This window comes from Leptosomus discolor, chromosome 10 (genome assembly GCF_034619465.1).
Source record: "Leptosomus discolor isolate bLepDis1 chromosome 10, bLepDis1.hap2, whole genome shotgun sequence".
Lineage (NCBI taxonomy): Eukaryota > Metazoa > Chordata > Aves > Leptosomiformes > Leptosomidae > Leptosomus > Leptosomus discolor.
Window position 1 is genome coordinate 8,729,068 of NC_141400.1, and position 16,674 is coordinate 8,745,741.

A 16,674-nucleotide genomic window follows, 5' to 3' on the forward strand; every position below is an offset into this window, starting at 1 on the left:
CTGAATTTTGACCTTGACTTCACAGAAATAAAGTCATTAGTGGCCACTTTGTTGTTGCCATTGGTTCAGCCCCACAAACCTGAGTCAAGAACTTTATGGAACTAGAGAAGGAGCAGTTTAACACATCAAAGCTGCCAGCCCTGGGGGCTATTTCTCTGTCACAGTTTATTGCCCTCACCACCAGGGAGGCATAACAGACATAGACAATCTCTTTGACTGTTTCAGATAACCCTGAGAAGAATCTTGTCAGATTGCAATATGCTTTCAGTTGTTTAGATCTTGTTCTCCATTTAGCCTGCAGTCCATGTAAAACGGGACCAGAAAGCAGAGCTGGGCTCTAAAGCTGAACGCATTGGTTCAATAGCTGCTATGCTTCTAGTACCACGAGCTATTCCAATGAGTCAGTAGATACTTTAGTCTTCCTGGGCATTATACTACACATGACATGGGGGGCATCCAAAGAACCTCAAATGGAAAGAATGTATTATTCCCAAACACTAAAAAATATTTAAAATAAGTAGTGAATACATTGGAAGATGAGCCCAAACACAGCTGAGGCCTTCCTTTTGTATGCTGATACTCCTCCCTGTTTTACTAACATTGTTCTATTTAACCTCAAACGGATCATTTAGGGAACTCCTGTACATTTACGGATTTTATTCAAAAAAGGACAAATGTAAATCAGTAGGCTGCAGTTAGGTCAACAGAGCTCTTTTAAAATCAGCTGGATTCAACTGAAATTTTATTAGAGCCTATCTTGTTTTGTTCATACTTTAATTCTAAAGACTTTTGCTAGGAAAATAAACGTCTATATATGCTTGATCTGAATGGTTCCTCTTTCACAATGTTTAGGCAGGTCATAATGGTCTAAATCAAGATTCGAAGAGGAGAACAGATTCTCCATTCTGTTACTGTGTACATGGGATGGAGCAGGAGATGGGCTAGTAAGCAGTGCACCATAATGATAAAGGAAGATCACGAACATGTCCAAGGCCGCCTGGAGATTTCAAAAAAAAAATCTTAAACTGCTTTCAAGCATTGTTCAGAGGTCACTCAGGGCTTGCAGTGTGTATCTAACATGTTTTACAAGTAAAAGAAGTAAAGTATGTATCCATGCATGTTCTCGATTAAGTGCAGAGGACTGTGAAGAATGGCCCCACACTTGTAGTAGGCTAAAATTATTCTGCTTTTAATCTTGTTTTCGGTGAAAATAATGCTGTAAAGATTCAGATACAATTTCTCAAAAATTTTGAATGTATATAAATTACTGGAATCTGTTCTTAAGATACTTTGCCCCTTTTCATAATCTTCAGTTTCACAGTAGGGAGGGAATACAGTCCAGAGACATCAAAGAGTCAGAACTGGCCTTGCAGCTATTAGTTCTCAGAAGAAAAAAAAAAAACAAATCTAAAATTTACAACCCAAAGGAATCTAACTCTCCAGCACCTTTCAATAAAGGAGTCCAAGCACACACCGAATAAATATTTTAAATCCTAATACTGATTTGGAAGGCAGCTTATTTAAAAGGAGTATTCTGTCACCACACATGCATTTGACTTGCATTCATTTAAAATTTAGACTGATTTGCAGTTTCTTGAGATTACTCCACATAACTGGTTATTTGTGATATATTATCGTTTCACAGAAATGTAAGACAGTAGAGCACCTCAAGAGAGAATCTGATCTCTTTGCAGTAAGGAGTTACAGACAATCCACATCAGCTATTTTTGTGCCCAAGTCTTCATTAACAAAAAAAAAAAAAACAAAAAAAAACACCACAAAAAAACAGCCCTGCAAGATGTGAGATTAGTGCTACAGGGGGCTTGCTTGAAGAGAACCTGCTTACTGGACTTTTGAAGATTCATCCACTATCCATCATCAAAACAAGCTTTTCTTTACTTCTACTGTATAGAAATATATCACAATAATGTTAGGGATCCAGAGGAAGCTCATATGCTGTGATAAATGACAAGACTTCCATGGTGTTCAAAGCGTTATCAGAATCCATTTCATACCTCATCTGTTATTATAAGCATAAAATGTGCAAATGTTCTCCACTGCTGTAAATGTCAGCATGCTGGGGGCAAATGCTTTGATTTTCTATCAGCAAATAATGTTAAATTATATAGTGTTTAATCATGCTTAGTGAGAGTGATGAACTTTAAGGAACAAGTTACTTTCAAATCACTCCATCTTCAGTTCTCCTGGAAATGGACATCATCATTTACAAAATCCTGAAGATAACTTCCCTAGCCTGGAGGCTTCATGATGGTTCAAGGCTGACGGTAGAGCACTAAAATACAAAACCATTTATACATCAAAATTATTTTATTGAGGCATTCAGGTATTTAAACATAGCATTTGAAAGTTAGCTTCTGGCATCTTTTAGGACAGTGAATTTATTCACATTTATAGAAGAGTTTACATTAGCTGTTATGACACAACCTCAAAACTGTTGATTTCTAAATAAAGCAATTGAATTTACCAAGCCAGATTGTAAGTGGTTGGAAGGTAGGAGTGCTCCACTGGAGTAACTGGAGGTCTATGGCTTTATATATGTGGAGAATCTCACCTACGCTCTCCACCTGCTTGTACTCAAAGGAAAGGTGAAGGTAAAGGTATGGATGCAATAATGAAGGAGACTTTTATAGGGGGTAAGAGAATATAAATCTTCAAATCCCAAAGACACAGTGAAAGGTAATACTGATAGTATCTTAGCAACTGGAGAAACCAAAAGACAAGCTGTACAGGGAAATCAGCTATAGCCCATCTTTAAGAGCTCTCTCTGGTTTATATTTATTATGTGTTCCTGAAGCTGGATTTTTAATCACAGCATTTGAAAATGCAGAATTATTTGTTGGAGGGCTTCATCATTTTAGGTTTATGCTGAGGGGAACTACATTTTTATAATTGGATCAGTAATCACTAATTTAATACAGGAATTTCACTAGAGCATAGATTTGAAGGGCAGGTTGGAAGAGACAGTAGAATTCTCTTGTGAAGGGAGGAGTGGGTGTTGTGCTGGAGGGAGCGCCCACCACTCTATGGGGTCAATAGCAAAGCTTCTGCTGCATTCAATGGCACAGAGATAGGTCCTGCATATACTAAGAAACAGGAAAGTCTTTGATATTTTCACTTTTTTTCTAAATTGGCTTCATCACTTTCACTGCAGCCTAGATTTTCTAATTTCTGTATCACCCCTAGTACATAGAAACTGACAATATTTTTCTGAATCAATGGGAATAGAAACATATATTTCATAGCAGTCATGGCTTCCGGCAAAAGTTTTCTTATGATATAGAATTAATATGAGATCAGTCCATTTTCAAAACATCAGCTTTCTATGCAATGCTTTTGATATAAAAATACAGAAATCTCGAAACAAAATGAAATTCGCAGTGTTAGTCAAATAGTAGGATAATGGATGTATATAAATGTAAGTAGACTAAAGCTTCCTATCCACTTTGTTGCTCTTTTATTGTAAGAATTTCAGCACCTATTGCTTGCAATTACTCTTATCATCATTAACCTTCATGATAATGACCACAAACGTCAAAAGTTTGAAAACTGTTTTGTTGAAAGTATGTCCTTAGATAAGCTCTATTTGTTACATATCACAATGTTTTATTCTCATACTGGAAAGCTACAATAACCTAAAAAAAGGCAGGAAATAGGTTAAAGTGAAAAATAGTTGTGTTTGATAAAAAGCAGACAGTCAAAGTCAACAGTTTACAGGCAAACCTCTGTTTTGCAGTTTATTCAGATATGCTGTTCAGTGATAAATGAAAACCCTTTTAAAGATTGATAAATGATAGGAAATTATTCAGAATCCCCTAAATGCTCACATTCAAGAAATATTTTGTCTGCTTAGTGCTGTTTATCTAGATCTAATCAACTGTCTGTCAGCACTGAAAAGATTGTTTCAGCTCACAAAAGGCAAAACAGAGAATTTATTGTAATAATAGTGTTATTAGCTTTTGTATAGTTTGTTCTTTGTTAAGCCACTAATAATTCAACTGTGTTAAATAATCAGATATTTGGGAAGACGAAAGTGAACAATTTGCCTGTATTTCTGAAAAAGAACCTGCACATAAGTGGTTTTTAAACAACTTTTAGTAAGACTTAAGCGCTATGTATTGAAACCGTCTGCCCATCACCAACAGTAAGGTCCTACAGGTCTTGTTATTTACTGAACATCCATCCTTCTCCAGGCCTTTCGGGGCCTTTTGTTTTGGTACCTGACTTGGAGCTGACTCAAGGGTGTTTTTTAATTAGTTTATTGAGGTTAAGAAGTCACTGCTGGCTACCCGGCCTTTCCTGAGCCAGCCAGTACGGATGCTTTTCCCTCAGCGCAGATGTGCCAGGGTCAGCACAATGAAGGTGCCAGTAGCAAAATGGATAATAAGCTGCTAAAACAGAAAGAAACCAGACTTTGGGAAGAGTGTATTTTTCTAGAACTAACTGTGCAGCAGAGGGTTTAATAGTCTCTCCCTCTGCAACAGCATTCTTAAACAAAACAAAAGTACCTAAATATCTTAAATCAACCAGGGTGAGGCTGCTTTGGCAGCTGATGTCCCCCAAGGGGGTCTGACCCTGGGCAGCTTTCATGTAGGAAAATACAACATGCTGCTTCAGGGTTCATCAGCTGCAGATGCCTTCTAGGAGGTGGGGAGCAGTCTCTCTGTAGTTGCTTTCCAAGTCTGTAAGTGCAAATAATAACCTTTTGCCCTACCTGTCACAAGTGATATGAGAATAAGCATGCTTTAAGTCGCCAGTGGCTGGGATGCTGACAGAAGTGGGGGAGTAGGAATAGGGCAGGAAATGTTGATGCCAACAACATCAAGAGCCCAGATCAGTCTCGTCAGAAGAAATGCCTGCTTTTGTATGGTGGTTCCTTGCAACCTTATGAGAACAGCAGTTATTTCAAAGGGAAATCTGAACAGATTCATAAAGTGCAAGTTTTAAACATGATGAATTTCAGCAGTTAACACCTCATAAAATAAACTCAAATTAGCCTCTTCTGCAAGCACAAATATTTATCATGACTGCATCCTCATCTGCCAGTCTAGCAGCTGACACCCATGGCATTCATATTCGTTTAAGTCTTGCCAGTCAATATTAACAAGACACTAAATACTCAGATTGCACCTGTCCATTAGAGTAAATTGACTAGTTTATTGTCTTCGCAGTCTTCTGAAGGGTGATAAGCACCAGCTTTGAACGACTTCTTGGAGAAGATTTCTTGATTATAGCCTTTGAATCCATTCTGGGAGGTGGCTGACAGCTGTCCTTTCTGGTTTGGAAACAAGCAAATTAGACTGACTGCCGACGGATGATGCTACTCCGAGAAAAGCTTGTGCGATGTGATAGCAGACGATGCCTCGATCCCTTTATCAAGGCAAAGATTGGCAGGAGAAATTAGTAGGAGAGATAAGTGCTGTGTTACTACCTGGAGACCTGTTGATAGCAGAGAGTGAGATGCTCAGTATTACCTGAGACGTCCTTAATATAGAAGACAAAAGTTTTCATTTTAAATAATTCTCCTGAGTTTCCACTCAGGGCAACAGGCAAGTAAGCAAGGGGTATAATTCAAACTAGTGTGCTCATGTGGCACTCCTGCAGGTGCTACTCTGTCTTCCGCAGAAACTGTGAAGAGTCCCATTGTTCAGGTATTAACTAGCATCGTTTGGGGTGAGAATCTCAGCCCTGTCATGCAAGGTACTAAAGGTATTTTTCTTCTGATATCCGCTGTGAAAAGAGATGCTCATTAATTGTGGGTTCAGATTGTAAAATAATGAGAAATATACCCCATCCTTTTCGGTACTGTCCAGGTGCCATTTTAAACACTTTTTTTTCAGCAAGATGACTTTCTTCAGGCTTCTGTTGCATCTGCAAACACAGATTTTTACTGGCTTGTCTACACTGGGGACAGTCCCAAGTTTTCTGGAAAGAGAATTCTCACGAGGCAGACAGATGGTCAGCAGCAGTGCTACAAAGGGGTTCATCTTGTCCAGATGCCAAGTGCTTTTGTTTTTATATATATATATATAAAAACATAGATATGTTTATATACGATGAGTGTTTAGACAAAAAGTGGCTGCATAAGGAGGTTTGATATCCTCAAATAAATGTGAGACAAGCCATGCTGAGCCCACAGCATGGTTTCTCTGGACTCACATTCAGCCGCGACCTTCTCTGTGAGCACTGAGAGCGCCCTGCTGCTCCACAGGCCAGGACCTGCTGGAGGGGAGCGAAAGCGAGGTAGAAACTTCAAGGAGGAGCTTGCAGTGGCCACAGACAAGGGATCCTTGTTTGTGAATGTAGGTGCGTCTCAGAGGAAAAGAGGCTACCGAGTTTTGCACTTTGCTCTAAATTTTTACAGATTTCTCTTTCTGGGTCACTGTTCCTTGCACAGATACAGTCCAGCTTTATATAAGCCTTGTGAAATGAGGTCTCTCCTCATTAATTTTTCACTTGCAATCCCCATCCGTTTCGTTTCCTTTGCTTTCTGATTCTTCTGCTTGGATGTTTTCCTTTTGCTTCTTATTTCTGAAGGAGGTATCTAGACATGAAAAGCAAGAACAGAACAGAGCTGAGCTAATTAGCAGCTGCTTTAAGCTATTGTTTACCCTGCACAGGAACACATCTCGAATCAATGCCAATTTGGATCACAAATATGTTGCTAGAGAGAGCCAGGCCAAAGCCTTGAAAGCCCATCGACAGCGTCTTTTCAAACTCACAATTTTGCTGCAGACAAGCGCCACTGAGAGACATTTCCCAGCTCCATAGGTTCCTGCCTGCCGGGAAATTGTTAGAAACACATTTCTCACCGATTCCGTGTAAGTGGAAACACCTTGTGAACACTCTGAGTCAATGTAGCATTGTTACTATTTCAAAACCAACTGGGAGGAAAGAAATCAGGAAATGTTTGGTTTAGGGAAAAAAAAAAAAGGAACAGAACAATAATTATCTGAAAAAATAAAAGGGTGTTTGCTCTTTTCATCCTTTTCCATGCATTAAAGCTCTCATATTAGCTATTATGTTTCCAGCTACTGGGAAGGAGACAGAAAAAAATGATGGTTGATCTGACTAAGAATCCGTATTGTCAGAATTGACTCCTCTGTCTTGAGTTTACAGGCACATACGTAGACAGGTATGTTTCTGGTTTGTATGCTGGCCCTTGGCTCCACTGTACATGTGGCCTTTTAACTAGTCCTCCTGAACGTGAAGGAGTGTTACAAAGATGCCACACTCCAGATCAGCTGCACTCCATTTCAGAGTAAGCAGGAAAACGAGTAGCTACATCTTCGATAAATGCAATTAAAAAAAAAGTTAGAAGTTCTGGAAGTTGTTCAGGTTAGAAGTTGTGTTTCTTTCCGGATCAGCCTATGAATATTGTTGCTCACGCAACTACATGAATTTGCTCTGATTTCCATAAAAACCACATGGAAAGATTTGCATAGATTTTATGAAACAGTTTAGCTATGAACTAAATCATAACTGGTGAAAAGTATAATTTGAGGTTCCTTGCAGTTCATAACAAACCTACAACGATTTGGAAAAAAAAAAAAAGCCTCTATCAAAAGGAAAGCAGGATGTTCGGTTGAAGACGCTGCACCAACAGTATGAGCTCTCATTTGTTCATCAGAGTGAGGTATGACAGTGTCACCTAGCAACTTTTGAAGGGCATTCAGCCTTGACAGCGCTGAACTCTATAGAAAAGCCTATAAATAATTAATTTTCAAATTAATTCTTTTTATGAGTGTCAAAAGCATCCCATTTGACGTTAAAAAATTAACACTTTACAGGAGGAAAGGAACCAAAACATAAATTTCATCCTGGCATTTATGCAGTGGGAGGATTTAAACTGAGTAATCATGAAATACTGTAACACTGGGAAGCAAAGGTGTGCATTTCCAATATCCCTGCTTTGAAATATATACATGCATACCCATAAAATTTATATACATATATATATGCATATATCTATGCATATTATTTCAGATGAGTTCCATGTTTTTCCAGGTAACTTATGTTAACAAAGAAGAAAGATTAATCTGTTACATTTTGCCCATACTGTTTAATACCTCCTAGTATGTACAATTTCGTATTCTTCAGTAGGTTCATAACTTCCCCTGCTCTGCCAACCCACCTGAAGATGAAGGCATGGAGTGCCATGGTGGTCTGTGGCATTGAAACCCATTGAATTACTGCTGCCAGAGCTGCCCAGATGGAGCAGATAATTCTCTGTATATGGAAGAGCTTGGCCAAAATTAACAGGCGTGATGGTCAGCAAAACTCAGTCTGGTTTAGGCTGATGGATCAGTTGTGGTGAGGATCGTGTCAAACAGCCAGTCTCTTTGGTCTACAAATTAAAATTAGGAAAATGCAGAACTAATAAAAGCTAAGTTAGGCCTAATAATTTGTAAGGGGGGGGGGGGGGGGGTGTCTTGAGTAGTCCAGCGTCAGAGCGGCAGGGTCTAGGCCCTCCTCTGCACAGCGGAGGAGACAAAGTGTCCCTTGCGGTGATTTTCTAGGTTGGGTTTGAATTATTAAAAGCTTTCACAGAAGAAAAGAATTTTGGACAGGGAACTTTCCTAAGAATTATCAGACACGTAACGCGTTAGTGTATTTGCTAAAAGTAAGGGAAAGAGAAGTTGCAAACATTCTAGAAAAAGAGACAAGTGGGTACATATTGCAGTGCATCGTCTGGCTATTTGTGGTATTTTCTCTTTACCTACGTGGCCTCTGTGGGTGAATGAGCTGGTCTCTGCATATGTGCTCACCGCTGCAGTCGCTGGTTGTCTCCGAATTTACACTTCCAGCCGTTCCTCACCTGCCAGGTCACACAAAGGGATTTCACCAAGGTGGGGGAAAGAGCAGCTGCTAATGGGATCTGCCCGCAGGCTTGTCTGAACAGGCTAATCCAAGATAGAGACAAGACACTTAACAGCGCTTTAAATCAAATCTGAGCCTGGAAAAAAGGAATCTGTTTGAGTGGAGGTTTTTTTATTAAAAAAAAAAAAAAAAAAAAAAAAGACTTTAACAGCAGCAAGAATGGAAAAAATATTTTATGGGAATTCATTAATGGCTCTACCCCAAAACCTTTCCTTTCTTCTTTCCCCTGGTCTCCTGTGACCCTCGGGCTTAACCTGCGTTAAAACTGAGAATCGGCACGTTGGATACATGGCTGCCTGAAAGCAGCACAGCTCCTCTGGGCTCAGCAAGACCTGTCATTTCTACCCTGTGTGGGCACAAGCGATACCATTCCTGCGTTGGTTTTTTTTTTCACAAGCATATCCCCAATTTGATAGAGGGGAAATGACTCTCATGTGCTGCCTTCCCTGGTGTGGTGGTGGTTAGTCAATCGAGAAGGGAAGATAAGCCAGGCAGGGCGGCCCCCTGCCCACCTTGCACACCAAAATCCAGCCAAGTGTCAGAGCTTTACTTCTGTCAGATTTAATTTCTTGATCCTCATGGATATCTTACTTGTACATCTAAGGGCCAGGGCAGGTATCACTGACTATTTTGGCACCAACCAAACTCTTTTGTATAAATTACCAAACACAGATCCCAGCCACACACATTTTTCCCTTCACGCCTAAGTGTAAGAGCAAAAGGCTCCCAACTTCCTGGATAAAGTTGCCAGTGGCAGCAGCCAGAAAGCCTAGCCATGAAGGACACAGGACAAACCAGAGAAAAATATGGCATTTTTCTGCTTCTAGGAGGACCCCGGTTTCTTCAGCCTCCAAGAAAACCAGTGGCAGCTGGATGACCTAAAAGCCTGCCTGGCAGTCAGATCCAGGCGGCTCAGCTGGGGAGCGGATGGGCAAGAACGGGTGGTTGCCTTCGGTGCCTGCTGACCCGGGCCATTTTGTTAAACATCACTGGCACAGCTGGTCACCTTTCAGCAGCCCGAAATAAATTTAAAATTTTGTGATTTCTGCTGCAGCATCCAGATACACATGGCACCGGGCTCATCCTGCTCATGCAGGGATGAGAGCAAATCACCCGTGCTCTGCTCTGCACAGCCGCAGGGAGCCTCAGGACCAGAAGAAAAAGTAGCAAGGAAAAGAAAGGACAGGCTGAGGAGCTGATTCCTCAGCAGGAGAACAACATGCTGTGTTTTGCAGCATAGTCAGTGGGACGTGATACTCTGATATGCCCTAGAAGGTAAGCACAGGCTGTGCTGAATGCCACTGGGAGAATAAGCCCAAGCTCATGGCAGAACTTTTCCAGAGCAAGTTACTTCCAGCAGCAGCTTGAGGAATCACCAAAAAAGCCATTGACTCCTCACGCCCAGGCTTGCTGTGCGGTGACAACAGGGCTTTGTGCACATTTGTAAACCCACCAGGCTGCCCTGAGGTTCCTCCTCGCCGCAGGAAGGGCCGTCAGGATCAGACTTGTAGGGCAGCAGATTTTACTCCCAGATTCACTCAACAAACTTGATGGAGGCCAATGATTATACCTTGAGTGTTATATCGTTTTCATTTCTATCTCTGTCGATCTTTCTTACTGCAGCTGAGCGATGCGCAGAGCCGAGGTACCACATTCAGCAGAGAGCTGCAGGTTTGCAGGGCACACCGGCCTGCGGACGCTCCTGCGTGCCAGCCCTGCGAAGTGGGGTAAAGATCGCAGTGTCCAGGGCGTGCCTAGTACAAGGCAAAAGCACTATTACTACCACAGTGTTTAACTACAATAATTTTTTTCCCTTGAGAACACATATCACATAATACAAGGTCTGATATCTATGCAAACACATCTATTTATGCTGCAAAGTTCCCATAGCTTCACAAAACAAAAATTTTATTGAGCAATTTTCTCTTACACATCCTATATAGCAAACGTATGTAATGACTGATGGTAATTAAAAGCTATCTAATTCTGGTATTGCTGCAGCCAGTCAGGATATTTCCTGCTCCACAGGTGACAGTGAAACCAAACCAGATCAGAGAGGCAATTCATGCTCATCATGACACTTTCTCTCTCCCCATTCTGTCCTCAAGTCCCTTCAAAACAAAAAATACTTTTCATAAGAGAGACTGAACAACTCTTTTTGTCCTAAAGTCACTGAGCAATGCAGATTGCAGAGCAAAGAACTGAATAGCAAAAGCCTTGCTGCCTCAAAACAGAGTGTGATAAAAGGTGAAGTGATAACAGCCCCCCAACGATAGCTGTTCCCTATAGGCGTCGAGGTTTTTCTGTTATCCTTTTGTGCTCTCTGTGGGTGGGAGCAGCCTGGGACTGAGCAGAGGGCACCAGAACAAAGTGGTTTGCGACAGCAGAGGAGGGCTCCCCTTGGGATCACCAAGAGCATAACACGGAATCCAGCAAAAGAAACAGTGAAAAACACAGTTTATTTGATTTTTTTTCTGGCAAACTAATTAATCACTGAGGGAATCTATCTATATGGCATTTGATCTGGCTTTCTGGAGTTTTTGGTTCCACCTTCCGTCTGTAATTAATTGAACCTATCTCTTCCTTTTTTTTTTTAAATTAATCTTTCGCTTTCTTGCTTCACTCCTCCTTTCACTGACACAATAAAATGCAACATTCTACTTTTTTTATCATTACATTTCTCCACAGCTACTGTAGAAAAGTGATGTTGAAGTGAAGCTGTAACCCCAACGGAAGTTTGGACTTCATCAGAGGGAGGCTCCCATTTAGGAGACAAACGGCTTAATTTCAGAGGAAAAGAGTTTGGTCTGTTGTACAAATACTTCACAACCCATAACCTGATGAGGCGATGATCTTCAGTTTAATATTTTCTCATGTGGTTATGTCATAGCACCAGGTACTTGTACTACATCTCATTGATATAGAAGAAAAGTGGCAAGTTGCAGAGAAAACATCACATTGATAAAATGATTGCTGGTGGGTGGGAAACAAGCGGGAACACCCTGAAATGTACCTTGCTGACTGCACAGTGAGGTGCCTCTGTGAGCTGATGTGTACCGCCGCACAGTGGGAACAGGGACATCTGGAAAGCAAAGCAAGGCCAACGCACCTTCATCTCCAGGCGTTGTGTGCACAACTGCAACAGAAAATCAGTTTCTGTTCAAATGGCTAAAACCTCTTCGTATTAACCAAATCAATGTAAATTATGTAATTCAGATGACTGGCAGCTGTAATGGGCTGTACAAAGACACTCTGTCAGCTTAAGTAGAATTGCTAGCGCAATCAACTCTCAGAGCTGAAGGAACAGCTTATAGCTGAGGTTAAAAGCACAGAGATGAGACAAACCCCTGTTGAGTATCTCTGGACTAATAGTAGTAGGGGGTTTAATGGGTCTTTCCAAAAAAGACCTGCTATGGACGCGTCCCCACTCTCTAAAAGCAGGGTCGTACTTGTAGGCATCTACATGGCTCAGATCAGCTCACGATCCCTGATAAACTTGGCTGCAGTGGTAGAAAAGGCTATTCCTTTGTACCCCAGCTAAATCCATCACCTAAGATTAAGCATACGTGGTCTGAAGGGTCCTGCCTGCAAGCTTATTCACAGATTGTGTCTAACGTGCTGACATCGCGTTTCCGTCTGGAGTTACTGTTGCCAGGCTGGAGCTGCAGTCAGGTAACACGGCGGCAGAGGACAGTCACCGCTGAAACTCCCCAGAGAAGGAGTCTCTCCTCGCAGCTATTGCTGCTCTTAGACACGCTCCTGTTTGATCCACCTCTGGGCAAAGACACACAGGCTGATTTAAACTGCCAATGACAACAATCAAGGTCATCCTTTGACTTGAAATGGGCTGTGTACTCCTTAGGCTATTTATAACTCACACAGAGGTATTCTTCTGTTTAATCAGTCTCCTGAGGGTGTGAGTCACACCGCGGATGGGTCGAGCTCTCACCAGCACCAGAGGATGAGCAGCTACTCTGGCTCCCGTGTCTCTCCACCTTCTGGCGCACGCACCTTGAAGCACGGGACTGAAGGTCTTCTGGAAGTGCTGCACCTCCCAGGAGGGTGCAGCCACCACCGGGGTTTAACAGCAGGACAGATGGAAGTGGAGGCGACTGTTCAAGGCATGGGCTGAGGTGGGAGATGAGGGAGGGAGGGACTGAATGCAACACCAGCTCAAAAGAAAGGTGAATACAGCTGTAGGCTGTGAGCAATCCTTTTTTGTCCTTGCAGAGAGGACTCCCACTGTGTTCTGTGTTGGGTAACTTTTGGGGATGAAAAGCTGTGGGAAAAATAGTATTTTATGCCTGAGAGTAATAACTTCTTTAGTCACCCTCCTCACATGTACCGTAAGGTGCAGAGACGAAGTCTGTTCCCTGTGCCACTCAGGGCAGTGGCTGTGATCCCCTGAAGTCCTCCTGTTTCACTCAAATCTTGGTGATTCAAGAACAGTCCATGGGACACTTCTCCGATGCTAATGACCCAATATTGAGTTCAACTGAAGTGTCCGCCTGTATTTTACAGACCTTATATATGGTGAAAGAACACCCTACCCCACTCATCTCAGTGCACAGGTTCCTTGGGGTTCTGTAGTGGAACAAGAAAAGCACTTTAAAGACAATAAATTATATTGAGTTCTCTTACTCCAAATTAGATCAGCATTTTAATGTTTAATTAGTAAGTTGCACGGGTTCTGTACACTAGTTTATAATGTTGGGAAAGTGTATTTTACAACACTGCACGTACAAATAATAAATTGTACAACACAGATGTTGGCACTAATTATAATATTTTAAGTGACGAGGAAAACACTCTGCTTAGATTTTAATTAGGTCTACTCCAAGCAGACATAAAAATAAAAATTTACTTGTCTTTTAAGTAAATCCCATCTGCGATATATTTCTATATCACAATCTAGAGCAAAGCATACCTGCAGCCTACTATGCTCCCGTGTTATCTTCTTCATGGTGGAAAGTCTGTTGGTACAGTGCAGGTAAGTCGGCAGCAGTGCTTGCATTGCAGCATGGCTCTGACACCAAGCATGCCCCTCGCCTCTTTCAGTCGACCTCTCAGATAAGTTTCAGGCGAGAGCTGCCCTTGGCCTGATAGCAGGAGTGCGCAGCAAATGTCTGCCTGTAACTCCTGACTGCACGTCACTTGGCACTGTGGGGCAAGCAGTGAGACTGGCAGCCACAGGCCAGAGAGGGAACCATGTAATGACTTGCTGAACCACGCACATGCAAGTTTTATCATTATTTGGGTGGCATGAAAGCTGTAGACACTGCCGGAAGCAAGCCAAAAGCACACATTGCCTTTTTTATGGCTAGCGCCTCTTAACATGCTGCACAACTGAGGTTTGTTTTTTTTTTGTAAAAAATATAAGTCCAAGTGAAATAGCCCCTAATACTGGTTGATTGATTTTCCCATTCCCATTCTGTGTTTCCAAAGCACAAAAGATACTGATGTAAATGCCTAACAACTCCCAAGGAATCAGGCCACGTTTGTCAGTGTTTACTGGTGCTGTGCAATTTGCCTATACATGTTTACTCCAGCAGCAGGGTTACAACGCATGTAAAGCAAGAGGCTTAGTTCCATGTCAGACCGTTGCAAGAGTTATTTATGCCCTGGGACGAGTGGCTGGCAGACGGGCATCACTGCTGGGAGGGTAAGCCAGCTCCCAGGCATTCCTGGCATCAGGTCTTCTCGTTACCAGAAGCCTTTAAGCTCAGCCCAAGGGCAGAAAAGCAGAACACGCTGTGTACCTGGCAGCTGAGTGGTCCCTGAGTCAAAGAGGGTGGGACCTTCCCCTTTACTGTGGCAGTTGAAGCCTCTCAGAAACATCTAGCCCAAAAGCTGCTGCTGCAGTACAACCCTTGGCAGCTCTGCAGGCTGAGTTTCTGCACTAACGCAATTCTCCCTCGCCCTCACCAGCTAGTCAGACAGGCACTGACACCCTCCTCTTTGGGTTAATGTGAGCAATGTAATCAAATGCAAAACTGTTGCAAAGGCGCCTCCTCAACTCCTCCCCACTCCCCCCCCCCCTTTGCAATGCAACAGGAAATCAAAAAATAATAAAATTACCTATCACTGCTTTTTTTAATGTGGAATTTTACTCCTAAACCCTTATACCCACTACTCCTTCCAGACATTTTAAAACTTACCTAAAGCCAAAAAGGCTAAAGCCATGCCTGAAGTCATCTTCAGCTGGTGACGGACCGATGGGCTCCGTGTTCCTGCACGTGAACATCTGGCACTGTGGGGAAGGGAGGCGTGTGGCTGTCATCGTCTCCTCTTATTGCACTTGTAGTATTGGTTCATCTCTAAATCAAGCAGAATCAAACGCTGGAAATACATTTTTTAAAATGTTTCTTTCATTTTTTGCTTTTTTTTTCTCCTTAGGTCTTCCTCTTGGGGAACGAGAGGGGGGAATGGGAGGAAATTATTAACTAAAGGACTTCTTGTGCTCTCACACAGAGTAAATAATTTTAATCTATTTTAATCAGCTGCCTCTGAAATCTTGGGAGCGGCTGCAGTGCTTGGGAGCATCCAGCTTGCACTCAGTGCAGCTGAGGCGCGCGTGGACGTTTCTCCTCCCCTGGTCCCCCCACCAGCCATGGGCCGAGCCCGAGCACCCGGAGCAGGCCCAGCGCCGGTGCAAGGTCCCACGCGTGGCGCCACTCACTCTGCTGGAGAGCGCCAGCCTGGGGACCTGGGGACCCAGCCTTCAGTGCCACTCACCCAGCATCAGCTTCCCCGGGCAGTCAGCTCTCCTCAATTGCCATGCAGTGACCTGTACACAAAATAATTAGCTTACAGACACTTTCTTTTTCTTTTTAAGAAATCTCGTAGTATTCCAGGTAGCCCTACTACTCTCACCTTATTAATTTTGCTCCGGTTAAATGAAAGCTGATAAAATAGAAACCGCTATAAGACCCAAAGAAAATTAGGTTATGTAACCTCTTTTTTATTTATTTAGCATGATATCAAAGTTGTTTCTTATCATTCTTAAGGTACATTGTGCTCAGGAACAAATTAAACTGTCTATTCAACAAAGAGGAGCTGCTTTCTCTACTGCTAATTTTCTCTCGCTTTCTCAATTCTCACTCTATTATCAGGGAAAAAAATAACAAGCTTAGCTGAAGCCAGAGGAGCCCTTCCAGCTTTGTGCAGTCACACCGTGTGGTTGCCTCGCGTAATCCAAGTGGTCCATCTATCGGTCTCTGGCCGGTACGACAAGCATCAAAGTCAAAAGTACAATGATGTTTTTCTTTACATAATTACTTGCTGATGTTGACAAATGGAGTGACAGCTGTGCCCTTTTTAGGGCAGGATTTGTGCAGAAATGAAAGTCACGTAAATAATTTCCCTGGGTGGTTTTTTCCCCTCTCTCCTGCTCCTCCCACCCTGCGCCCATGGTCCCGGCCGCGTTCCAAGCTCCCGGGGAGCAGCCGCGCTGGCTGGAGCCACAGATGGGCCCCACGCCCCTGGGTGCCAAATCCCGCTCCTGACTGTTCTGCCATGTCTTGAATTGCTTCCACTGCGAACTGGGTTTGGGTTTTCTTTTTTATAAACTGTGGTGGGAAGAGCCAGCAGAGACCTCTACACCCCCAAAACAAGGAATGAGGAGAAGGGTGAGGGCAACTGGAAACAGCTAAACCTTGGGAAACACAGGAGGCTGTAGGGTTCAGTGCCACAGCCCCTTCCAGGTTTACCTCTTGCAGCGCGGGGCTCGGCCGACATGGCAGGGTGAGCAGCACCCAGCCACTGCTGGCTGCCGCT